General features: G+C 46.4%; 1 long non-coding RNA gene across 1 annotated transcript; it reads right to left on the reverse strand.

Moving 5' to 3' along the window:
• Positions 1–458: 458 nt before the first annotated feature.
• On the reverse strand, positions 459–2,892 carry LOC109369937. Its single transcript, XR_002119621.1, has 3 exons — positions 2,591–2,892; positions 2,109–2,222; positions 459–1,833 (listed from the first exon to the last, which is right to left on the reverse strand). It is a non-coding gene; the product is annotated as an uncharacterized LOC109369937 (long non-coding RNA).
• Positions 2,893–25,925: the final 23,033 nt, after the last annotated feature.

Below are 25,925 nucleotides of genomic sequence, written 5' to 3' on the forward strand. Positions count from 1 at the left end.
ATTAACAGAAAAATAAGACAAGAATGAAAAGTTCCCAGACAGGACAGTCCGGAATCCCACAGCCCTTCTCTCCATTCTTCCCTTTCATGCTGGGTCATTGGATGCTCATATTCCTTTTTCATTCTTCTTACTTACAGGCTGTACATTGTGTTCTCCATTTCCTCATTGATCAATCTATCAAAGCCCTCACTCTAGTCCTGTCATGGCATGGGCTGGTTCCTGCAGGACCTTGGGTTGGGAGCTACTTAGGGGCCAATCACTTGATAGCAGGAAGATATTGGATCTTCACTTCCCTCTCAGCTATGGTAAGTACATTTTCTTTAGATATTGGGAAAAAATTCTTTACTCAGAGGGTGCTGAGGCACTGGTACAACTGCCCAGAGAGGTTGTGGATGCCCCATTCCTGGAGGTGTTCAAGACCAGGTTGCATGGGGCCCTGGGCAGCCTGATCTGGGGGATGGTAACCAGCCCACAGCAGGGCGGTTGGAACTATAGATCTGCAGTGTCCCCTCCAAACGAAGCCGTTCTACAACTTTCCCAGCTGGTTACCCAGCTTAGTTCATATGCTTACAATTATTGTCTCTGTTCAGAGCTGCAGAGAAGAATGCATTTAGTCTTGGGGCCTCACCTAGATTTTTGTGAACTCTTCCCCTGTCCTGCTCACAGCATTGCCTGTTCAGTCTTTATTATCTTTGTGTTTGTATGGCTGGAGAACCTTTCACTATTTGTTTTAATATCCTTCCTAAGGTCTAATTCAGTTTGACTTCTGGCATTTCTCACTCCATCTCTCTACTTCACAGCCCCTAAAAAACTTTCTCTGCTGCTTTATCATTTCCCTTTTTATGCTCTCTCCTTATTCCTTCTGTTCCTATTACAATATTCATTTCAGCAAGGTAGGAGCTACTCAGGAGCTGCTCCTTGAGTATTTTTTTCCATGCTTCACATGCATTCTCTGGGGAGTTTTGCATTTGGTTTGAAGACATCTGAACTTCTATTTTATATCCAAGACACGTGTTTGCCCTTTTGAAACCAGGGACCTTTAGGCAGCACTCTACTACTGTTTATCTGTCTGTTCTGTTTAAAATAAGTCAAATATGGCCTAAGTTTTAAGTAAGTCACTCTGTCCATCATTATTTTCCAGTTACAGCTCTTCCACTGTGCTCTTTCACTTACCAATGTTGAGTCTAAACCAATATCATTTCTTGGTGCTGCATCTTCTGCCGCCACTCCATTTTATGACAGTTGTAGTTAGGATGTCTGGACCTTACTATTGCAGAAGTTCAGGGTTTTTTTGGACTTCATTTGGCAAGCCAGTCTCCCAATGCAAGTATTTTTCTGATAGTTTCTCCATGTCCATTCAAACTTATCTAGCACTAGTCAAACTGGACAACACAGGACATAGGTCAGGTCTTTCCCCATGCAACATATCCAACCCAGGTTCTCCTCTGTAGTTCCTCTCCCTGTAGCTTGCAGCACAAAGTCCTCTTCCCCCCCTTCTCCAGCCTTTTTGTGGCTCAGGATGAGCCTGCCTCAGCTGGCTTTGCTTCTTGGGTGCGATCCGCTGATTGCCTGCAAGCCTGGAGCCAGCAGCTCCTGCTGCACGTTCTGCTCCCACTTGCCCTCGGCAGCTGTGCAGAAACAAGCTTTCCTCTGAATCTTTTCCGTAATTACCTTTTTTTCCCCCTTCTTTCCTGTAGCATATTGTCAGTGTCTTCTGCTCTCTGAGCCTCCTGGGACCCTCAGGAGAAACACAAACTTTTTTTCTGGAGAGGGAATGAGCAGCCCCAAGTTGCCATCCTGGGTGGATTATTTTGTCCTCTTGGTTTTAATAAGCTGACTAAGATTAAAGAGTGACTGTGGATTAGGTATTTTTTTTTTCTGTGTTTAACTTGGCACGTAATTGGAGTAAGAACAAAGGATACAAAGGATTCTGGGTCCTTGTGTACCACACGGCCATTGCTAGGAAACCTATTAAGGTGTCTGGCTGGTGGTTAGAATCATAGAATCATCCAGGTTGGAAAAGACCACTAAGATCCCTCAGTCCAGCCATCAACCCATCCCCACCGTGCCCACTAGAGACCAAGGGGTTTGTGGTTTGGTGGACTTACCTATCATTAAACATTTTTGCAATGTTTCAGCTGTTTGTGTGGGTTTGCATGTATTGTGTCTATTTTCTCTCCCCTTCTTTCCACTTCATCTTCACTTTCTCCCTCACCACAAACCTGATTTTAAAAGTACATGCACTTATTAATTTATGAGCTGTGGTCAGTGCTGTGGGAAGGGAGACCTGGAGGGAAAGGGGTTGGGGCACACATCAGGGCCATAATGAGATCAGGGACAGAGGAGGCTGTGTGTTTGGACTCCATTACCACTTTCATTTGGACACTTGATCCTCAAGTGAATGAATACAGCACATGACAGTGTCAGCTCTCTAGCAGCTTAATATTTCTGCAGATGATTGATAGCACTGTGTACAGGACCTTCAGACATGAGGATGGGCAAGCATAGACCACAAATATCATGTGCTTGCAGCTGACAGTAGTGCCTAGGAGAGGGAACAGGAGGGGAGAGCACATCCCCTGCCACTCACCTCCACTTCCCGGATCTGCAGTGCCCATGGCCTGGTGCAGGCAGTTGTCTGCTCAGCTCCATGGGGTGCAAGGAAGGATCTGTTTCTGCTTCTTTCAGACTTTACAGTATCATATCTGCACGTGCACTTAACTGGCTTGAAACAACTCCTATCTCTCCTTGATAACGATGAAAAATGAAAGGGTGTCCCTGGGAAGAGTATGGACCTGCAGCTGGAGGGGCACCGTGGGCACTTGAGGTACCTCACACACACACAGCTGCTCTCAGGAGTGGGTTGCAATCCCACTGTGCTGCCGTAGGTGATGAGGCCACAGCTCTGTGAGCGTGGTTCTGGAATATGGTGCCTTGTTTCCTTTGTTTCATGGTTTTCAGATTCCCAATCTAAACCACTGCAGGGAGCTGGAAGGCTGAGGGAGATGGGATCAGGCCCTCCTAAACACACGGTCATCATTGCCCCAGGTCTGCAAGGCTGACCCACGCTGACACACTGTTAATACGCTGCAGCATCAGTGCTCTTCAGTTGCCTGTCTGCCTCCTCCTCTCCCCAGCCAACTGCACTAACTATTCAAATGCTATTAAGAGCATATAGATCCACGTCAGGGAAGGATGGGGAATCAGGAAGCAGTTTGCGTGAGACGAGTCCTAATGATGGAACCTGTGCAGGGCAAAGCAGAGCTGCCCCTTATTGCTGCTCCTATACAGCCAGTGTGGCTTCAGCCTGCTGGCATGACCGGGCAGGGGAAGCACATCCTCTCTGCTGCCAGCTGGAGGGCACAGTGCTGCAAGGTACAGGTGCTGCTCCCTGCCTTCATGGAATCATTGGGGTTCAAAAAGACCACCATGATCATCAAATCCAACTGCCAATTCATCACCATGCCCACTAAAACATGTCCCTCTGTATCTTGCTGGTTGCATCTGCCTCAGGTAAAAAGCAAAATATAAGAAAAACAATAGAAGGTGAAAGTGTTACCCTGATTGTAAGTACTGTTTTTTTTTGATGGTGTTTTTCCTGGAAACTTGCAGACAAGATCAATTTTCTTGTTTAACCCTCCATCCCAACTCCCATAAGAGAAATGAGTTTTGCTTCCTGCAAGTCCTGGATTCCAGCGTCCTCTGAATACGCAGTGTGTAAATAAGGAGGTGTTTGTGCTGTGGTGTTGGTGGTGGCTCATTTAAGAGTTGAACTTGCCAGGCTATTACTACAAAGCAGTCCAGGAGCACGGCAGTGCCGGACAAATGAGGCTTGTGGTTGCAGTGCTTCTTGGGAGAGCTTAGTGGTTTCAAGTAGAAAAAGCACAATTAGCACTGAGGCATCTGGGATGTGTTAGGACTCCTTTGACATACAGGGAGTCTGATGAGTTTTTCCAAAGTGATGTAAAAACAGAAAGAGTGGTCATCATCTGGCCTTTCTGATCTTAACGTGCATCTGATTAATGAAGGGGAAAAATGTTGCAGGGAATCGTGAGTTGGCTCAGTTATGTGTGGGAAAAGATAGAAACGTAGGGGGGACACACTACTTTGAATGTAACCTCCATATGCCCATTTAGGATTTAATAAGAGAGTTACCACATCGCTGTAAGTGACAGCTGGTTATTAGAAGCAGACACCGAAGCTGCGGATGATCTGAAGGCAATGCTGATGCTTAGCTATTCACACACCAGTACATCTGCCTTTAATAAAGATTTTTAATTTTGTAAACATGCATTAACTAGCTTATTAAATCCAAATAAAATGGGTATCTTACTCTTAATGCAACCACACATAAAGGACCCAACCCCAAACCCTGCCTCTCCAGCTCTAGCCCATGATTTCCTGGAAAAGCATGTGACCATGGTAGGTTCAACCCAGCATGTCATTCTGGCAGATTCACTGTAACTTTATTTCCTCTCTCCACCCATTCTTCCCGTTCTTTGATTTGTGCATTTCCTTGCTTAGCCCCCCCTGTAGCTGTATGTGGGCAGTGCAGCGCAGGCAGGAAGTTCATTCCTGAACATAGAATCATTAAGGTTGGAAGAGACCACTAAGATCACCAGGTCCAACCATCAACCCACCGCCACCATGCCCACTGTCCACATCCCTTAGTGCCACATCTCCACATTTCTTGAATACCTCCAGGGATGGTGCCTCCACCACTTCCCTGGGCAGCCTGTGCCAATGCATCACCACCCTTTAGGAGAATAAACTTTTTCTAATATCTAACATGAGTTGGATATTATTATCCAATTCAAAGTTGTTTGATCTGAAAAACAGGAAGCAAGTATCATTTCTATAGCCTCTCTCAGTGGAGGCAGCACTTCTATCCTCTCTAGATGAATGAGGGATCTGCATCAGCTCTTCAGGCTGAAACATCCTGGGGCTGGGAGGGCGAAAAGGGGTGGGTTCAGAGGAGTAAGCTCCATCTGTTGTGCTTTCTGCTTTTAATAATGACAGATCGTGATGCTTTTAGCATGATGGGAGTGTCCGTGAGCCCGTTTTGCTGGATGAGCATTGCCAGCATGCTGCTGCTGCTTTCCACATTTGCAGACAAAATTGCTTGGATCAGGCTCACCCTCTGCTTTTCTATGCCAATCTTTGTGTTTGAGCTCCCTGCCCATGGGGCAGGTTGCATGGGCTTGAGGTCTGGGTGCTGCTTTGTGATAACGCATACATTTAAGTCTGCCTCCTCTATTTCAACAAACTTCTTATTTTACATATTGAAATGCCTTCCAATTAACAAAATCTTAATAGGTAAAAGGAATGGGAAGCTGACCTCAGCTCTGCTTTGTCCCCATCCTGAGACCATACTCTGCAGACGATGCTGTGCTCCTGCCTTTTTCAGTCCCTGGTCCTGGTGAGAGCTGCTAACTGACAGCACGCGGCCGGCAGAGCGGGTGCTGCCGAGGTGAGCACGCTCAGGGCTGCTGGCCTCATTGGTCCCTACTTCCGTCTAACCAGCAGAGCAGAGAAATTGCCTGTTACCTCAGGTCGATTTTTCATGCACTCCTAAATTGCTTTGTATTGACACGCTGTCAGAAATGGATTGTCACATTCACCCAGCCTGAGCTGGGCTGGGGCTTGCAAGCATGTGCTGTCAGGCTGATATCTCTGCAGGTCGAGGTCAGGGTGGGGAGTGGTGGGGTGCCTGGGATCTTTCTCTGTCCTTGATCTTTTCCTGTGTTTGTAGAGATGTTTTGCAGTACTTTCTAGAAGTCATTTATGATGAAGATGACCCAGTGAAGGAGAAGGCTCACTCCTTTCTTTGGACATTTCTTCTTTCTAATGATTAGGTCATAAAAGTGATCTGCAAGACTGGTGGTTGCTCACCATGGCTCTGTGGCCCTGTAATCTGATTCTGCTCAGTCTCTGCCATTTGAGCTTTTTCATTTTGTGAGGAATAAGTAAAAAATATCAAACCCCTGGGTCGCAGAGAGGGACTAAGAAGTCAGACTTCTACCATAGGCACTCAGGTACTCACCTGGGAGTAGTGGATATGTGGGTTCCTGTTCAAGCTTCAGTGAATGCCTATCTCAATTAAGATACAGAGTCATCTCTTCCCCTGCCTGTCTCTTCATCCCAATGAATATGTACTCATTTCATGCATGGTAGAAGAGACTGAAATTGACGATATGATCATACTTGACTAATTTCAAGCTTCTGTGCAGTGTTTGAGATCTTTTCTCCATTTCCTTCATTATCCAGAACTGGGAGGAACCTCCTCCTTCACCCACTGCTCTTTCTTAGTCACTTCTGAACACCTGCTTAAATTTATTCCCCTTTGTCTTCACATGAGTGCGGTTTTGATTGCTCCCATGGTAGTTCCTATTTGGTTCAGTTTTGCCTTTCTTGATACTCACTATTGTAGATGTCTTCTTATACAGGAAATATGGGTCATGAGAGGAGAACTGCCCCAGGTCATTCCTGCAGTGACCCTTTCCTGCACCTCATGAACATGGTGTGGGAAATCCCAGTGCTGTGGCCATTTGGCTGTCTTGGCTGAGGGCTCCAGATATCCAAGCCAAATCAAGAAGTGGCATTTAGCCAGGCAGACACTTTCTCTGGTAGCTTTGTCCCTACAGCCCACTTGACATTAATTGCTGTGCTGCTGATGTGGCAGTGAGTCTCAGTCCCTGCTGCCCGCAGCTACTTGGAGAACAAGGCGGATGAGAGTCACCGAGTGTCAGACCAGCTTCCTCCCTGCCTGACTCTGTCTGAACATCTTTGTCCTTTTCAGTGCCTGACACCACTGCTGTATCACAGATGAAAAGCATCTTTGCTGTATGGCATAGTCCCTGCCATTTCCTCACTTGATTTGTCTTTCTCCTTTCATTTTTCGCTGCTCAGCTTTTTCTTCTCCTCCCCCTTCACTCCGATCCATCAGACTTCTCCTAAGCCCTGAAGTGTTGTGACTGGGGCTGACTGACAGCGCTTCATGCCTGACATACATCTCTGGGATGCAGCCCAGGATGTGTATTTGAGAGCAAAGTTGGATTATAAAGTGCTGTGTGGGAGTCTCTGAAAAGGGAGTCAAAACATCGTCAAGCCTTTTCCTCCTGAAAGGAAGGGAAATATCACGTGGAGACTGCTGATGCCAGGGGTGGCTTGTGTTGTATGCACATTGGACAGGGTCATCTTGTCCTGCAGGTGCTGGAACTTGTTCTCTTTGAATGCTGCCGCAAAGGTTGAGAAGAGGCAAAGAGAACAAACCTCCCTTGTCTGTGTTTGCGGTAGTGCTTACAAGCTCAAATTGGGTCTATGTGGACCCAAGCTCTAGCTTTGTCTGTGCAGACAAGAAGTAATGGCCTCAAATTGCACCAGAGGCAGTTCAGGTTGGATATTAGGAAACATTTTTTTCTCGGTAAAGAGAACAGGGTGCCCAGAAAGGTGGTGGAGTCACTACCCCTGGAGGTGTTGAAGAAATGTGGAAAGGTGGCACTAAGGGACGTGGACAGTGGACATGGTGGGGGTGGGCTGATGGTTGGACTTGGTGATCTTAGTGGTCTTTTCCAGCCTTATTGATTCTATGATTCTATATGGACAGCACAGGGCAAGTAGAAGAGTGAGTTTCTGTTGCATGTGCCCTGAGTACAAGACATGGCACCACACGTGTATCGCCTTCCGGTGATTTGGCTGGGGAAGGTGAAAACATCGTGGCTGCACTCAGAGAGAGTTGATTCATGAGACTTCCTTCCATCCATTCTTTATTACTGGACTTCCTGGGAAGCAATTTCCCAGCTCTGCTTCCTCCCTCCCCAAAGCTGGAATGGATAGAGAAATGCTGGCCAAGCTCTGGATGGAGCAGTAGGTCTGAACTGCTTTGTTCAGCTGATGCATTCAATTTCTTTCAGCCCTGCCCAGGCTCTCAGGTTATTTTTGGTGAGTGTGAGAGCATTTTCAGAAGAATGGCCTCTGATGATTCTACAGAGAGCTGTGGCTCTGCTGGGAACAAGGGTAGGGTGGCCTGGCATGGAAGATTTGATCTGGGTGAAGCAGAAACAGCTGTTTTCCCCTCTTTGAGCCCACCTGCAGCCTTGAGACTGCTCACCCAAGCTCAGCGATCATCTCCCAGGGCCTGGAGCCAGCCTGCTCCTCTCTCTCCCAGCCAATGTGTGCTTTAGAGTAGCTGGTTGAATTGGAAGATCTAATCTGCACTTGGATGCTTGTAATTATGAAGGCCATGCTCAGTGCTATCAAGTCACTCTGCACTGCTTGCTACCTCTCTGGTTTTATGAGCACAGCCATTGCTGCACTCTGAGCACCTTCTAGACTTATGCTCTCTGCCTTAAGCAAAGTCATCTAAAAGCCCTTTTTGCAGGCTCCCCCTGAGACCCCAGGTGTTGCTTGGAAATCTCTTAGAGAAGTAATCATCCCTTTGGATTGCACCATCATTCATCTTCCATTTCTCTGACAGTCCCAATTTTCTTGGGTTTTTGGCCATTGAATGCCAAAAGCAAAACACTGTCGACTTCTCTTTTGTAAGGTTTTCTTCATGCCCGGGTAGAAAAGCAGCAGGGTCACTGCTTGCCCCTTGATCTCCTCACCTGTTCCTCCTGTCCTCTGCTTTTCTCTCAACCTGCTGCCCTATCCCTCTCTTTTCTGGTGTCTTTGGTCATTAAGGTGGGAGGCTGGGTAAATAACTAGATGTATTAACAACTGGGGGAAGGCATTTTCACATTTTTGGATTAGGGAGATGCATGCACGTGGTAATGACAAGAAAGGCTGGTTCTGGGGTCCATTTCTCCTCATGTTATGGTGTGTGGTGTTGCCTGGACTTGATGATACTTGTGGGTCCCTTCCAACTTGGGGTCTTCTATAATTGTATGAGGGTTAGAAGAGACTAAATACCCACTTGCATTAGTCTAGCTTAGGTCAAATCACTCAGGACCTTCTTGGCAGATGGAGCTTCTCATGGATGGAGCTTGCCTAAGACCAGCTATAGAGGGCCATCCCTTCTGAGAAAGGGAATAACTCCTGCACAGGAATTAGCAGTCAGCACACCTGTTACTACAAGAGACTCCAGCTGAAAAGAGAAGAAGGAAAAAAAAAAGGTGGGGGGGAAAGAGGCACTTCAATTTGGTGCAATTATCTCAATTTTCCCAGGATGAGGATCCTTGAGATATTTATTTGATTTACAAGGGTATGCTGCAAGGCATCAAGCGTAGGGAACTTAAAGAGACATTTTTCAATTCCCTATGGTGGGGGGACAAGAAAGGAATAAGGTGAGTGAGAAGAAGACACTGAGAAGGGAAAGGAGGAAGGCTGTCTGCTTGCTCTGTATGTTTTCTCCTGTGATTAATAATTTGTGGAAAACTGTGCTGACCACAAGCAATGTTGAAAACTGCTTCAGAGAGATGTCTGGGAAGAAGCAGACGGAGGTGGCAGAGATGGAGTTGGATCCTGCTGAGGACTGGGATGTCTTTGAACTTCCAGCAGTTGCCGTTCCAGGATAATTGTGTTAAGTGTTTGCTGAAGAATTTCCTGTGTTTCTGTCGGGGAAATGATGAGGGTTAGTTTTATGTTGGGTCTGGAGAACTTGCTGGAGAGCAAAGCAGGACTCTTCGCATTATCTGTACAGGCAAGCAGCTCTGAAAATCCTCCACCTTTCCTGAGAGCGTGGCTGCCTTGCTGCCATCCCTGCAGCTCTTCACACCTCCCTTTCCCTTCCATCACGTTCAGGCTTCTCAGCTTCTCTTCTTAGCCCTTTCGCCTCTCTGTTGCTCCTTCATGTCTACATCCCTTATTGTTCCTCCAACACTGCCTTGTCACATCATACCCTGCTCCCGTGATTTGACAATAGAGAGAAAAAAGAAGGGATTCAGCAGAGTGGCAAATGAAACGGGGAAGGGTAGAGGAGGAGGAGAGAAAGAGAAGATCAGAGGGAAAGAGAGCAAATGCTTGTAGCTAAATGTGGCTCGGGAAGTCACCTGGGGGTGTCATTGACTGAGGGGTCACTGACCTTTGTGAGTAAATTTCTGTAATAAACTGGAGAAAGTACTGGCAGGCCCAAGTGATTTACTTTAGAAATTGCTGTAGTTCAGCTCCCCTCAAATGCAATTCAGCAGTACTGTTAGCAGGCGCAAAGCCTTTGCCAGCCTTAATATGGATTACTTTTCTTTGTCCCTTAAGTTCATCTCTTTACAGCATGGTTATGTTCCCATAAATTTGCTGCAGCATGTTTGCCAGCAGCTGGCCCATCGGAAAGGATTTGTGTCCACTGGAAAAGCCTGTTGGATAAAGTTGACGTTGGAAATATGCCCTTATAAGGCCCTTCTGCAGCTACATTACTCTGCAAAAGAGCAGCTTGGTCAAAAACCAGCCAACTTCAAAGAATCATAGAATCATTAAGGTTGGAAAGACCAATAAGATCATCTAGTCCTACCATCAGCCAAGTCTGTGACTGCTCTGGACCATGTCACTTGCTGTGACATCAAATCTTTTCTTGAATATCTCTAGAGATGGTGACTCCACCACCACCCTGGGCAGCCTGTGCCAATACTACTCTTTCTGAGAAGAAATTTTTCCTAATATTCAACCTGAATCTCCCCCAGCAAAGATCAGACTGTGGCAGCAATGCTCATCTATCACACATGGCCACCTGTAGACCATTGCTTGTTGTGCATCTTCCACACCTTGATAGTTGATTCTGATAAATGAGGAGCAGCCTTAATATGAGGGGAGAGATTTGCAGATCTCTGATGTCAGTGAAGTTCCTCATGCCATTAGAAAGGAGTCATAAGGGAATTCAGAAGCCTCCTCTGGATTGCAGAAGTCTGTTTGTTTGCTATATCTATTAGTATTGCATTGTATATTACATAGCATGAGTATTGGATATATGAGGGTAAGCTGTTCTACGTTAAAAATCTTGTGATGATGAATATGTATAATCTATTTCCCTCTGTGGAGCAAGTTGCATAGGATCACTTTTTTAGGGCTGGTATTTCAGAAGCAGGACTCTGTTCAATGGGTAGGTACCAGAATATCACAAATTTTGTAGGGTTCGATGCAGGGATTCACATGGAAAAGGAAGGACCCTAGGCAGCAGAGGGAGCTTTCAGGACAGTCCCAGTAAATCCTGGTGGGGTGGTCCATGTGAGGAGCATTTCTAGTCTTGGAGCCAGAGCTTGCTGGCTCCTGCAGCTGTTCCTACCTGACCACTCCTTCCTCTGAGCTGCCTTTCATTCACAAGCTGAGGAGAAAGGAAAAAAAAAAAAAAGAGCAGGAAATTCAGGGGAGGAAAAAAGCTCAAAGAACAGTGCACTTCTTGTTGTTTGATCTTTGAGGAGTGTTGAAGAAATCTCTTAGGCTTCTATCTGCCTGGTTGGGCTGGTAAGGAGATTACGGGCCTCGTATTTCCAGAGGAAAACACCCGGCCGCTGGGCCTGGCATGTTAATCCAGACAAAGGATAACAGCAGCCTAATTAATTCTCATGTCTCTGGATCTGATAACAGTGCAGTACACAGACGAGTCCGTAAGGACTTAATGAGTTTAATCGACTGCACTTGATGATTTTATTTGAAACCTTGTGCCATGCATTAAACTATTAAAAATACACTTGAACTTGATTGACAGCCATAATCCAAGCAAAGCTGCCTTAATCCGCAGGGTGGGAGTGGGGCAGCTGCACACCTTCCAGCCAAGGAAGCATGGAGCTGGGCACAGGGGTGACATTAGAAATCAGACGAGAGGTAATGGATTTAAGTTGTACCGGGGGAGGTTCTGGGCGGATATGAGGAAAAATTTCTTCTCAGAAAAAGTGGTGAGGTACTGGAACAAGCTGCCCACGGTGGTGATGGAATCACCGTCCCTGGAGGTGTTCAAGAAAAGGGTGCACATCACATTGAGTGGCTTGGTGGTATAGTGGTGATGGGCTGATGGTTGGACGTGGTGATCTTAGATGTCTGTTCCAACCTTAATGACTCTAAGAGTTTGCATGATGGTGATGGTTTGATGCTTGTACTAGATGATCTAAGTGGTCTTTCCAGTCTCAATGATTCTCTGATTTCAGGAGTATGCAAAAGGTTAGTAATGGGGAAAGCGGTGAGGAGTCTCTATGAGAAGGTTGGTATTAAAGGAGCAAGACATGCATGTCTGGTGGTGCCCATCCAGTGTATTCCTGTATTTAAATATATATACATATATATACATGCATACACAGGCATGCAAAAATGGCGATTTGACTCAAAAAGGGGCACTAAACCAAGGAAATAAATAGCATGGAAGTCTGCTTTGAAAGTCCCTTGCCCCCCACCCTCTTCCATTTAAAGTAATTTGCAAAAGATTTTCAAAATTATAAACCAATTTGCAAATAAACGATCATGATTAATGGCATATTCTTTAAGAGGTGACAGATCGGTAATAGATCCGTATTCCCCCTTATTATGCAGGAACCATTAACAGCAGTAGGCGTTAAGAGACTGCATTAAAGCTAGAATAGGCTCCAGCTATGTCTCTGGAGCAGAGCAGGTCAAGTTTTTGTTGCTGTGCCTTTTTTCCCTATAGTTGTGCTCGTAATTATTTGAAAGCAACATATCTCCATGGCACTTGGGTTTCACAGCTTACTCACCCCACTTACCCTATGCTAACACACGTGATCTCTGGCTGCAGAGACAAAGCCTCCATCAGCTTTGTTCTTCTCTCCACCATCGCATTTCCAGCCCCCTGACATTGTTTCTCTGGGGTGATCTATGGGGCTCCTGGTTCTGCCTTGTTGGCTCACGGGAGTGATGGGACATTTGGGGAAGTCGTTCTTCAGGCTGGGTGAATTTGGTGCAAGGAGAAAATGGGTCAGGATCCCATCTGGAGTTTTTGCTGGGAAGGGTTCTGCAGCATCCATTCTCCCCCTGTCCAAAAGCAACCCCATAGTTTAAAGTGCTCCTTGGAGACACCATGAAATCAACAGCAGCGTCAGCAAATTTGATCTCTGAAACAGCAAGGATTTGCCATGTGGAAATAAGCAGATGATCCAGCAGCCCAAAGCACACACCTTACTGTGAAGGCGTGCAAAAGCCCCTTCCAGCGATTCCCTTCACTCAGAGAAAATCCCTTCCTGACCTCACACCCAGTGAGTGGTTTAATGCCTTGTACAGGAATGGGACAGGACACACAGCTGCTGGAGTATATCCCACTAAGCAGCAGCCCAGGGCAGAGGGTGCCTCACTTTGCTCTCTCCTTCACAATTCACTTGGAATATGATGCTGACAATTTTTTTTGCATTCAAATCTAGCAAAAAAGTTTTAATTTCTCAGCTTAGACCTTTTTTTTTCCCCTCATCTTTATATATTTTTTCTTTTTCTACAGCATGCTGTAATCTCTGCAATACATTGTACCTACATTGGTTGGGATGTTTTCAAGCTTGGACAGGAAGGTGAATGAAGAAAGGGGTGCTACAAGGAAAAGAATATTAATGCCCTGGTGATGCACCTTCTAGAGAAAAAAAAGAGAGGGAATTATTTTCAGGTGAATTAACACTGACATCCTGCCCGCTTCCCCTTCCAAAGCCTGGTGTGTCTGGGAAGTATAGAGCTGGTAATTTAAGGTATGGTATGTCCTGACTACATCAGTCCTGGCTGCAGCTCTCTTTTGCATTCTCACCTTAAAATGCATTGTGATGTTGCTATTCACTGTTAAACAGATGTATGCTTTCCCAGCAGTGGCTAAATTTTAATTTTTTATTGATAGGAAAATAATTGGCATATCTTTGACAGAAGAATGCTTGAGGATCTTAATGGGGGAGATCAGCTAGGGAATGGCAAAATATTTTCATCTATTCCACGTTGTTAGTGCTTTGATTAAGCAGACTAATATTTCTGACTCTGTCACTTAGCCTGAACAGCAGGGTATATCGTTATCAGGTAATTCCCTGCCTACAGTGTCTACATAAATGGTTGTATGTAAATCATGTGGTTAATAATGCTCCATTATTGAAGGCAGATGTGGCTGCTAATTATGGAGCATCAGATGCTTGGTGAAATCATGGCAGGTATCATCCCCTGCTCTGTTGCAGGGGCTGTCCTCTGACCCCCGTGGCCAAGTGGGGTACCATAGACAGCAATGTGAGGGCATCCCCTCATCCCACAGCTGGATACTGGGGTGCTGATGGGCTGCAGGGCACAGGTGGGAAGCACGGTGGTACTGGCACACTCAGCAAGCAGCTGTGCAACCAGCGCCTTTGTCAAATATTTACCCTTTGTTTCAATCCTGACCTCCCTGCCTCTCAAGATAAATAATTTAGTGTGGGAATCTTGAAGGTTAATCTTGCATTTATTTAATGTTACAGGACACTTGGCTCACTTGCAGCTAAAAGCCCTGTGTGATGGTTGTTAGTTTATTAAATCCAAGTGCCATTTTCTTCACCCTCTTTTCTTTGGATTGTTGAAAGGAAGGATGGAGGAAGGAAGCAGAGGGAAGAGTTATCTGTATGCAGCCTTTTGTTCCTGCTGCATACTCCTTCAGGAGTAACACCCCAGGGAACTGTCACTCCACATGCACCGGCCCAGACAGCTGCTCATCTACACTCCTTAGACATATTGGGGCAAAGCAGCTGGAAAAGAAGCCAAGCACATGGAGCAGACTGACTGCTGAAGGCAGGATGGCTTTCGGAGTCTAGCCCTCAGTCTGGATGAGATACTCAGTGTTAGCTGCTTCCTTCCGGATGGGGCTTATAGCCAGTGATTCATCATGGGGGAGATGCAACATTTCTGGACAGCGTGTCTCGATGCATTCAAGAGAAGACTGACTTGGTCAGCAAGCAGTGAAAAAACCTCCCCCTCAGCCCCAGTCCTTAGCATTCTCTTTGGAAAGCTCTGCATTTGTCTGGATGCACTCCTCACCTCTTGCAACGATAGCTACACTCATCCACCACTTCAGAGCATCTTGTTAACTTCCTTCCCACCCTTGTTTTTAAAGGCCTCCTAAGGAGAAATTACTCTGATCTCTCTGAATCAAATAACCCCTTACATCTGGTAGCATTAGGGCTAGCTAGGGAAGAGGAGTTGTGTCGGAGGATGCTGGCAGTGTGATCACACCATAGCATAGTCACATTTTCACCTGCTCATGTGGTCCAGCACAGCTGTGACTTGCTGGTAATTACTTGCTTGTAGCTGGTGTGAGACTCCCAGTTTTAAAAGCCATCTGCTTACCTCCAGATCCCTGTTGTGTGATCTTTCATTTGGAGTTCACCTCTACAGTTTATGGCAGCTTCCACGATAACAGTCCAGCTGGAGTTCCTCTTGATTCCATTCTATGTTGGCTTTGTCTCCTTTTAAAGGACATTTTGTATCTTTCAGTGAATGCCAACCAGGAGGCTCAGTGTAACCTGGCAGTATTTGACCCAAAGGGAACAGCAGTGTATGGTGGGCAGGAGATTGGTGTGCCTGGATGTTCATTTGTGCACTCCAAATCTGCTCAGGTAGAGAGGTGATCAGAATGACCTTTCCCATGAGCTTCAAGTACTTCAATATTAAATGGGAAATAGCACAAGATCAATGTGCATCGTGGCTTTTTAATGCTTTAGTCTGAACCAGGAGAGACAGTAATAAGAAAAAGTCAGAATAATTTAATAAATGCTGTGTGTGCTTTTTTTCTTTCTGGAGAAGATACTAAGATGTGTCCGGATTGATTTTGTTGGAGGCAGTTGTTCTGCTTAATTCCTATCTCATTCTGATACTTACTGGCACATGCTGTTTGGGATACAAGCATGGGGGCAGGTTTAGGCCACCTGAATATGAATAAGCTTCCTACCTATATTGCCTCCTAGAGGAATTGATTTCCCCTCTCTGCAGGGAGCTCTGGTGTCCAGTGCTGGGGCAGGAGAATAACTGCCTCTCAGTCTGCCCTCCATCCACTGATCCTTGGTGAGGTCCAGCACGTGCAAGCATTCTCTGAAGGTAGGGTGACCTGGGGACAAACCACATTGCAATTGGTGCCTGCTCAATAAATGATCCTACACTGGAAGGTGCTTGAGCTGAAGGCTTTCCAAGGACAACTGGGAAATCACAGCTGTGATCTGTGTTTGGCTCCCCAGACTTTTCAATATAAGCATCCGTGGATGTGTTGTTCAGACTCTTTCATGTCAGCCTTTCTATACCATTTCCAACGTTTAACACTTAAAATCATGACAAACACACTCTAACACCCTCATAATCTAAGCAGCTCTGATCAAACTGGAACTCACTCTCATAACACCCTGCCACCCACACCGGTGTGCTTATTGCTGCCAACCTTTTGCCAAGCTCTTAGCTTTTGTGCTAGGACAAGGTGATTGACATGGCTTTGTGTGTCTTGATAATAGAGCAATGCACCACTTAGAGAAATCAAATTCACATCAGTGTCTCCCCAACAAACCTGTTCTGTCAACTGCCTTTTTCATTTTTTTCCCCTCAGTATTTAAGAATATATCAAGCCAGACACAGGCAGTGGCTGAAGGAAACAGCTGATTCCCCTCCTACAAGCCTTTTGTGGAGAGAAGTGCCAGGCAGCCCAGCTCTGAACATGGGACTGAAATTGTGAATGGGATTGGGGACAAGTCTGGTGGCCTTGCTCCCCAAAAGCCAATTACTGCCTGTTACAAAAGGAGGATTTTATTTCTGAGGTTAGAAATGCATCCATGAGTCTGGAGAAAAAAAAGAAAAAAAAAAGGCTAGAAGAGTTCAGGAATCAAAGGGAAGTTCAAAGGCTTTTTATTTGTTTATTTATCTATCCATGTATTTATTTATTTACTGCAGTTGAAGCTCAGAAGAGAGTGCTTGTGCTTATGTTCTTGGATATCTTCTTTGTTCCAGCTCTGCTTTTCCTTATCTATTCTGGTCATAATGTGATTTCTCTCTTGTACAGCTGAGGGTCTTGTGGAGATGTTCCTGAGAGAGTGCTGACCTCATCCCAGATGGATGCAGCCCAGTACTGCTTGAGGCTGTTCCTTGAAGCCCTGCAGCAACTGCGTTATCATGGATGTTGGGGATCAGAGCTGTACAGCAGATGGGTAAAATATACCCAAATTTCCTCACCTCTCTTTTTCTTTTTTTTTTCAAGTGTATGAAAGTAGGGTCCCCAGCAAGCAGTAAGTTGCTGGGAAAGTTCATTTTTGGCTTTGCAAAGAATACCTCTCTATTTTCATCTTGAAAAGCCTTCCCTTCTTCTCTGGAGTTGATTTGGTGTGATGGAATATGCTCTGTTTTGGGCTTAGGAAGTTGGTGGGGTCTGAGTGGAGAGGCAATGGCCTTAAGTTGTACTGGGAGACGTTCAGCTTGGATGTTAGGCAACATTTTCTCTCTGAAAGAATGGTAATGCATTGGAACGGGCTGCCCAGAGAGCTGGTGGGTGGAGTCACCATCCCTGGAGGTGCCCAATAAAAGGGTAGATGTAGCACGTGGGGACACAGTTAGTGGGTGTGGTGATGATGGGTTGATGGTTGGACTTGATGATCTCAGAAGTCTTTTTTAAGCTTAATGATTCTGTGATTCTATGAACTTCCACCTTTCTCTGTGGTACAGCTCTGCACTGATGTTCTGCATGGGCATGCACCTGTACTGGGGCACCAGCTGTGATTGTGCTGGGTCCAAGCTGGGCTCTGGGGTGACCTTACAGGAGAGCCATTCTGCCACCTCTCCCCACTCTGTATGGCATCACCTCTCTGTTTACCAAGAGCTTTGGGATCGTGTGTAATGAAGGCACACGGGCAATTTTCACAGGAAGCAGGGGGCTTGTTTGTTATTTTGGATCCAGAGCTGTTTGCTCAGCTGCATCTGTATCATTGGTAATTATTATGACATTTATTACCATGCTTTATTTATGTGTGTAGGTGCTTGTTTACCTTTATGTACAGCCTCTAGGGGGCTTTCCTGGGGGGCTTTCTCCCAGTGACAACTTACACATTGCTAGATGGCTTCTGGTGAGAAAAGGGTGGCACAAAACTAATTGCTGTGGCAGCAACCAAGGAGGGTACTAAAGGAAATGTTAAGACAAGGCAGCAGGAGTTGGGACTTTGAGTTTCTATCCAGTAGGAGTCAAAGTCTGACACTGGGCAAAGGATTGTAACCTGACCTTTACTGTCCTGTGCCTTTGTGAAGAGGTTATGGACTGAGGAGCCCTGGTTACATGGCCCAGAGAATGCAGAGTGTGTTTTAGTTCAGGATATTCTTTGATTCTTAGACATATAGGTGGGAAGGAGGGCTGAAACTCCCTTTGCCTTTCCCATAAAACCACCTCAGGCCCTATGTAGTGCATCTGAACTTGAGAGACATCACACTGTTTGTGCATGTGAAGGCCAGAAATGCTACTAGTGATGTCCCTTCGTTGTACAGCTGCTTCCTGGTCTGCCTCCTCCATCTCCTCTTCATTCCTTTGCCCATTATTAGCCACCCAGAATAGCACACTGGTGTGTCCTGCCTTGATAAGGGTGCATGTACGTTACAAACTCAGCTCAACCTGTGGGCTCCTGCAAACCAGCAGCTGCAGCCCCAGAGCCAAACCCCAGCTCTAACCCTAACCTTAACCCTGTTGCCAGAGAGAGCTTTGTTTAACTTAATGTTGAGATCTCCTCTCCTTCTCTCACCCTTTTGCCCATTGTCTTTCCAGTCTCTTTTCCCTGATCTGAATGGATCTAACCAGCCTGGCTTTGCCAGAGCACTCAGAGCCTTTGTGGCTGCGAGGCGGCATTATGCAGGAGGGACGGGATAATTTCATGCGTGTTTACATACATCTGCATTCCAAATCGGCTCCAATTTGTCCATTTGTCAAAACCAGCATGCTGATATTTTTCAGAAATTTCACTAGCTCTTCCTTTCCTTTAACCTATTCTGTGCAGAGCAGCAAAGGACATCTGTCTGCCAGGCAGAAATGGAGCTTACATGCTGGAGCTGCCTGCTTGTCCCAGGGGCTGCAAAGATGCCCATTGAGAAACTCCCTGTTGGAAGCAGAAAGAAGGTCCTGAGGGTCCCCCACTGGGGTTTCATCACTCCTGAAGCAAGCAAAGGACTGTTACCATCCCTATTTCATTGCTTGCACAAACGTATGGTAGAAAATGCAGCCGTAGCAGAGCCCGAGTGTTGGCTGGTGATGCTGGCTGGTCCCTCCAGTTCTGTGTCTTGCTCCTTCTCGGTCATTTTACAGTACAGTGGCCAGGGGATTAAATAGGCAGAATTTTGTTAAAGACCTGTAAATAATTTTAGCTGATCTTTTTTAAACAAGCAGTGTTTAGTGGCAGTTTGCCTTGCCTTCCTTTGTTGTACGGATCTGAAGGTGCTGTAGATTCGTTTGCTGTGTTTCATTTTATTGGGATGCAGCCCTTAGAACTGACAAAATAAAACAACAATAAAACAGTTGGTCAGTTCCAGTAAACAGTGGTTTGGGAGGGATATGAACAGCCCTTCCTTTCAGGCCAGGAAACACAGCAAATGAGATCATAGGATCATTTGAGTTGGAAGGGACTCTCAAAGGTCGCCTGGTCCAACTACCTGCAATGAACAGGGACACCCACAGCTCCATCAGGTGCTCACAGCCCATCCAGCCTGACCTTGGCTGTCTCCAGGGATTGGGCACCACCACCTCTCTGGGCAGTGCCTGTGCCAGTGCCTCACTGGCCTTATTGCAATAAGTATTTTCCTTATATCCAGTCTAAAGCTCCTTCATTCAGTATGAAACCATTTCCCCTTTTCCTATCACAACAGAAAGAAGCTGAAGAATCTGTTGTCTTTTTCATTTTGGCCCCCTTTGGATATCAAAAGGCCTTTACAAAGTCTCCTTGATAGATCTGAACAGGTGTCCCTGAACAGATCTTCTTTTAACTCTTCTTCTTGAGAGTAGAGCTGAAACAACAAGCCTCCTCTTTCCCCTCCTTGCGGAGTTGCTGATTGTTGTGATCATTGCCTTTATCCATATGAATATCAAGAATACCTTTGGCTAGTGGTCCTAATCTAGCTTAGGAGGCAGTTCCTTGATCAGCCAGGAAAGGTCCATCTTAAGGTCCACAGTAAAGTGGGGTCAATTCCAGTTCCCGGGCTTTGGGTAGAGCTGGTTTTGCTTCTAACGCCCCCAAAACACACAAGTATAAGGAAGAGCAAAAAGCGAATGCTATGAGGGAAGCAATCTTTGTTGCAAAGGTGCCGAACTTCATCAAAAGCAGCACAGATGTTCGTAGAATCGTAGAAATGTTTAGCTTGGAAAGATCACTAAGATCACCAAGTCCAACCGTCAACCCACCCTCCATGTCCACTAAACCCTGTCCCACAGTGTCACATCTATCCTTCTCTTAAACACCTCCAGGGACGGTGACTCCACCACTCCTGGGCAGCCTGTGCCAGCGGCTCACCAGGGAGCGCTCTCTAAAAGAGCCCTTTTTGGGAAGAAAGTTGCATTGGCAAAGAAGTGTTGGCATTTACCAAAGCCTTCCTTAGCTGCCTCCAGTTGCCCATTTCATTTCTCTGTCACGGGGTGTGCCAAAACCATCCTTTCATATGTCTGACCAGTAATTAATTAAGAGGGGATCAGGCTGATAATGCCCGGTAATCCCTTCTCTCCCATCATTTTGTTCAGTAATCCTTTTAATGCTGCAACTCAGGGTGGGGCAGCAGAGGAGGGGGAACTGAGCTGTGGTAGGGTGCCATCACATCCCACTGCCTCCCTCCCTACATTCCCCAGGGGAGAAATCCTAACCTGGGGAAGCTCACAGGGTAACTTGAGGGGGAAGAATTCACCTATGGGTGGGAGGACACAGCCACGGGGAAAGCAGCGCTGCTGCTGGGTGTGGCTGTGGTCAGAGATTGTGGGAGAGGGTTATGAGATAGAAAAGCCAGCGTTTGACGTGCCAGTGACAGCTGTGACAGCCCTGCTCTTCCATCTGAATTAGCTACCATCAATGCTGCTGTTGCTGACCCTCCTTTCCTGCCAGGTCAGGAGAAAAATGGAGGGTGTTGCCAGAGCATACAGCAAAGTGTTTGGGCACTGATAAAGTGCATCATATCAACATCCCATTGATGGGAAATTCTTTCCCCTTGCACAGCCCAGCATCCCTGTTTCCCTCTGACTCAACCTCTTTAAATACTTTCTTTCCTGACAGCTGGAGAGGTGACATGAACCTGCCGATTGCAGGGACTAAGCGGGTCTGAAGGGCCTTTTGTTTGATCAGAGCTGTGGTTATTACCCCTGACAGTCACAGGCGGGGAAGTCTCCAAGGTGTGTTTGACTGAGTTAAGGTGCCTTTGATGCAAACTTCTCTTCATCCCGTTTAAACAGGGGATCATTTCCATTCGCAGTGAGGGGAAGCTAATGCAGCACCAGACAGCGGCAGCAATGCAGCAGGTGGAGCAGGAAGTGTGGTCTTGTTTTCCTGAAGTTTGAGAGCATCTCTCTGGGTTGGATGAAGGTTTGCCCCATGGTAGCACACCTCGATGGAGAAGCCAAATAAATACTTTAGAGATGGAACGAGGGCCATTTTCTACCACAATCCATAAATCCCTTCTCTGTGTGTGTTTAATAACACAGATGTCTATAAGGCAAATGCCAGCTGATTATCAGAAAATATATTTGCTGAGCGTGAACAACTTTGTAATAATCAAACACCGCAGATAAACACTGACTGTAACTTCAGAGATTGGGTTTATAATCTGTTGCGTAGCAAAATAATAAATAAGCATACAGCAGTCCCTCCAGATGACTGTGCGAATGCAAATGGAGTCCCTGGAGCTGCTGCTGTCTTGTGGCTCCTAGCTCACTCTTTTGGAGATCATAGAATTGTAGAACGGCTGAGGTTGGAAGGGATCGTTAAGATCTTTGAGCTCCAGCATCCTACCAGAGGAAGGATTGCCACTCACTAGATCAGGCTGTCCAGGGCTCCCACCAAGGATGGAGGTGGAAATCAGTTCTCTGGATATAGAGCACTGTGTTCAAAGTGACTATTGGGCATTTCTAATTCTTCCCTCCTATAGCTGTGGAGGATCTCTCCCCCAGGTCACAGCCCTGACCAGGACCCAAAAGGTGGGAGCCTTCCTCCACCCCACTCCTCACCTCACTGAGAGTTTGCAGTGTTGGAGGTGAGTATGGGTTTTTGCAGATCTGCTAAGCAATTCTTAATATATTCTTAATGTGAAAACTTCTAGCTAAATGGGCATCTTCTGATCCAAATGGGCTGTTTTCTTCTAACTAGACACCTGTGGATGCCTGTGGCCAAGACCTCTCTGTAGGAGCTCACAGGCTTCAGCTCACCCACTCTTTGTGCTAAACCCTAGCACTGCTGTGGGCTTTTTTCCTTCTGTGCATCATTTAAAATAGCATAGAAAGTTAAGCATCTGTTTTAAAATAGCTTTGTTAAAAAAAAAAAGCTTACTCCCTATGGCAATCAAAGAGAGAAAGAATAACCTCCTGGCAGCATCTGCTAAGTTATAGGCGGAGAGGATCGTGTGTGGAATAAATGTGGGTCCTTGGCTTGACACTTCTGATGGGGTCAAGTTTTCCCTGCACTGTAATGAGGTCTTGTTAGGAAAGTGGGAGTGGTGAATGATGCTCTTTTCTCTTGGATGTCTGCATTTCAAGCTACCTGCAGAAGGAGCGTGGTTGGGGATGGGAAGGAGAAAAAAAATCAGTGTTTCAGATATTTCTACGTTGGGCTGTGATGTGCTGAGGTGACAGCACTGGAAGAAGAAAAGATGGGGGCAGGAATAGCAGGGGGCCAGGCAAGCTCTGCGAACAATGCACATCTTCCCCCCTTTCTTTTCTGCACCAATCTTTGTTGGTGCTTCTGTTAGATGTTTCAGCTTCAGGTTTCCATGATGAGGGACCTGGAGACGTGCTGGCAAAAGCTTTGCATTCCTGGCAGCAAGGAAACTATACAGATCTGGGGGCTCTTGTGGTATCTAAGTGGATAGGGAGGGGGAAGGACTCCAAACTTTCAATCAATCCCTGCCAGCTCTTTCCCATTTGAGAGGAACGAGGCTTGCCTTGTTAAAGGCAAAACGAGAGCGAGAATGGGCAGCATGCCAAGAGCCATTTGAGAGGCAGGTGAGACTTTCTGAAGGAAGAAATATCCATTCCACTTTAAATTGAAGTGTGTTAAATAAGGATGCTGTTTAGAGCTAATAAGGCAGGCAGCGAGCTGGAGAGCACAGCTGGGGTTACGGCTCTCGGAGCTGGATTCGGCCGCAGCTCTCATCGTGTCCATGGAAATGAGCTCCAGGCAGGTGTTGCCCTAATTCCTGGTGATGCACAGTGGTCAGCATGGTTTGCTTAGCTTTGTGGGTTGTTTTTTTTTTTGAGTGGTTGAGTCCTAAGGTGGGAGTCGCAGGGGCTGCACAGGGCTGAATGAGAGCACATCGGGGGTTGGGGCTGGGTTGGGTGCTGCAGCATTTGGTCTTTCCAGAGAGAGATGGGAAAAGCTGGCATAGCACCTGCTTTTCTTCGGGTTTTCTCTGCCTGAAGGCCCTAATTCTCAGCATGAGAACTACTCTGCTTTTATTTTATTTCTAATTTCTCTGCTTTTCTAATATGCTGCAATGTAAAAGAATAGATGCAAATTATCACATACATTCAGGTTGGAAGGTGCCACCAAAGGGACAGGTACTTTACAGTAATTAAAGAACATGAAATTCTCCATGAGATGTTTATTAGAGTGTTCTAAATAGCCAATTGCTATTTTTTAACTATGCAGTAATTACTATAATGGGCACAGTTTGGCCTGGAATTTCATAAGGCCTTGCTGGGGAGTCCATTAGATCACTAGGAGGTCAGATCTAACAGCAGTGCTTGTTTGCCTCCACATTGGTATCATAGAATCATAAAATGGCTTAGGTTGGAAGGGACCCTAAAGGTCATCAAACTCCAACACTGTTGTTGTGGTCAGGGTTGCCAGCCTTGGTCTTTTGTTGTTTCACCTAGAAGTCAGGGCAGTGCTGCCCAGTCAGTGGGAGAAGGAATGGGATATGAGCTGATGCACAGCTGGTGGCTCATGCTGGGGCTCAGTCCCTGCTGTGCCATGGCTTATTCCTATGCCCTGCAGTGCTCCAGGGCTTCCCAAGCAGAGAAGTGAGGTGTAGGAGTTGGGATCTGTGATTTTTTGGGTGTTGCAAGCAAGCCCTGTGCTCTTTGCACTCTCTGCACAGTGCTAGAGGACCTCGCAGTGCCCTTGTGCCTGTGTTACCCATGCTATGTATTGGATTGTTGAAGTCCCTTCCCCACCGAGCATTCCTATCACCATTGTATGCATCACCCTTTCATGTTAAGAATGAGGAAATGCACCCGAGTGATTTATCTGATGACAAAGTCAAGAAAGACTCATTGGAAAAAATGCTATTTCCATCCTAGCTGGTGGGCCGGAAAACATTGTCTGCCAAAGACGTGTTTCCTTTAAACATTACAGAGCCTAGGAAATGACACAAAGGATGGGACGCTGCCTGGGCATTGCTCTGCGGTGAGTCAGGCTCCCAGGGCGAGGGCTGGCTGGCAGCGGGGGCTCACACCATTGCAGATACTTTGGGTTAAGAACTTTATCAGATATTTTTGGCTGATGTCTACATTCTGGCTGCAGCATCCCTGTGCTTGGCAGTGATAATCCCCTGTTAAAGATCATGACGTGTTTTTAGGTTTGAGATCTGCACTTCCTAGCACCACTCCTACAACTGGGTGTTGTATTGTCTGCCTCTCCCTCTGGAATGGAAAACAAAATTGAGGGACATTGTTGCAGAAGTTCCTGCCCTCCAAAATGGAAAAACGGACTTGAGGTCTGAAACAATTTTGGTTGCTCGCTTAATTCCATCCTGCATGAGTGAGGAACGGGCATTTCAAAAAAAAAGGCTTCTTTTAATTGCAAACTAGCTTTCCATGATAATTCATTTTTTCCTCCTGAACAAGATTTCGCCCTGCCCTCAGCACCACAGCCTTTGGATCTCACCGGCAGGTTTCATGGGATTATCTTCGCTCAGGGAGGGGGCCCTGCTTCTCCAGGAACACCTCTATCTTCCCACTGCTTGAGTGGCGCTCGCCTGATCTTTCAGACACAATAATCTAAGCAGCCCTGCATCATTGGAGCCCAATTTAATGCCAAGCTGTAAATTGAAGGATCAGAAGCACCAAGCCACAATGAAATCCTGCTCGCAGATTAGGGAGTCCTGGCCGAGCAGCCCTAGAAATTGAACTAGGGGACTGGACAAAATCAATTTGTTTCACCCAAAGGGCAGAGCTGCTACTGAAATGCATAAAAAAGAGAAGGGCAGAATCTCCCATTACCATACACCTAAGTAGGGGGATGAGGCATTTAAAAGTGCAGCCTGACCTTTTCTAGCTAAAATGTCCCAAACACTGACTTGACTCCCTGTCTGCTTCCTTTATTTCCTTTTTATTTCTCTCCCCCTCCCCCCCCACCTTCCCACAACTTGGGTGGTATTTTTAGGTTCTAGCCTAAAAAGATGTAATGATACAAATCCTGGAGCAGAGCTGGCCCAGCCGCACGTCCTTTCCTTGGCACGGAAGCCGGGCACGTAATGCAGTGTAGATGCTCTTATGAAGAGAGGGGATGTCTGGAGTAGGGCTCTCCTGGAGGACCTTGCTGGAAGACCACGGTGGAGAAAGGAGGGCACTGAGCTTAGAAGCCATTGACAGAGAACGTGTTGTGCCTTCGTTCTACCTGGTGCTTTATGGATTATCTTCACAAGAGAAATTGGTGGTGTGGAGCTCAAGCACGTGCTCATTCCATGCTCTCTGTAGCAGCTTCATTGTGGAGGAAGGTGGGGAGGAAGAGAGGCCACTCAGTGAGCCGTGAGATGTGCACCTGGATCTCCAGAGGCTGCTCGTGGGGCAGTGTAAGGAAAAGCAAGTCCCCATGTGCTTGAAGTGTCAACGTAGGAACAAAAGCTCTGCAGAGACATGGCTAACATTGTGG

This window comes from Meleagris gallopavo, chromosome 14 (genome assembly GCF_000146605.3).
Source record: "Meleagris gallopavo isolate NT-WF06-2002-E0010 breed Aviagen turkey brand Nicholas breeding stock chromosome 14, Turkey_5.1, whole genome shotgun sequence".
Lineage (NCBI taxonomy): Eukaryota > Metazoa > Chordata > Aves > Galliformes > Phasianidae > Meleagris > Meleagris gallopavo.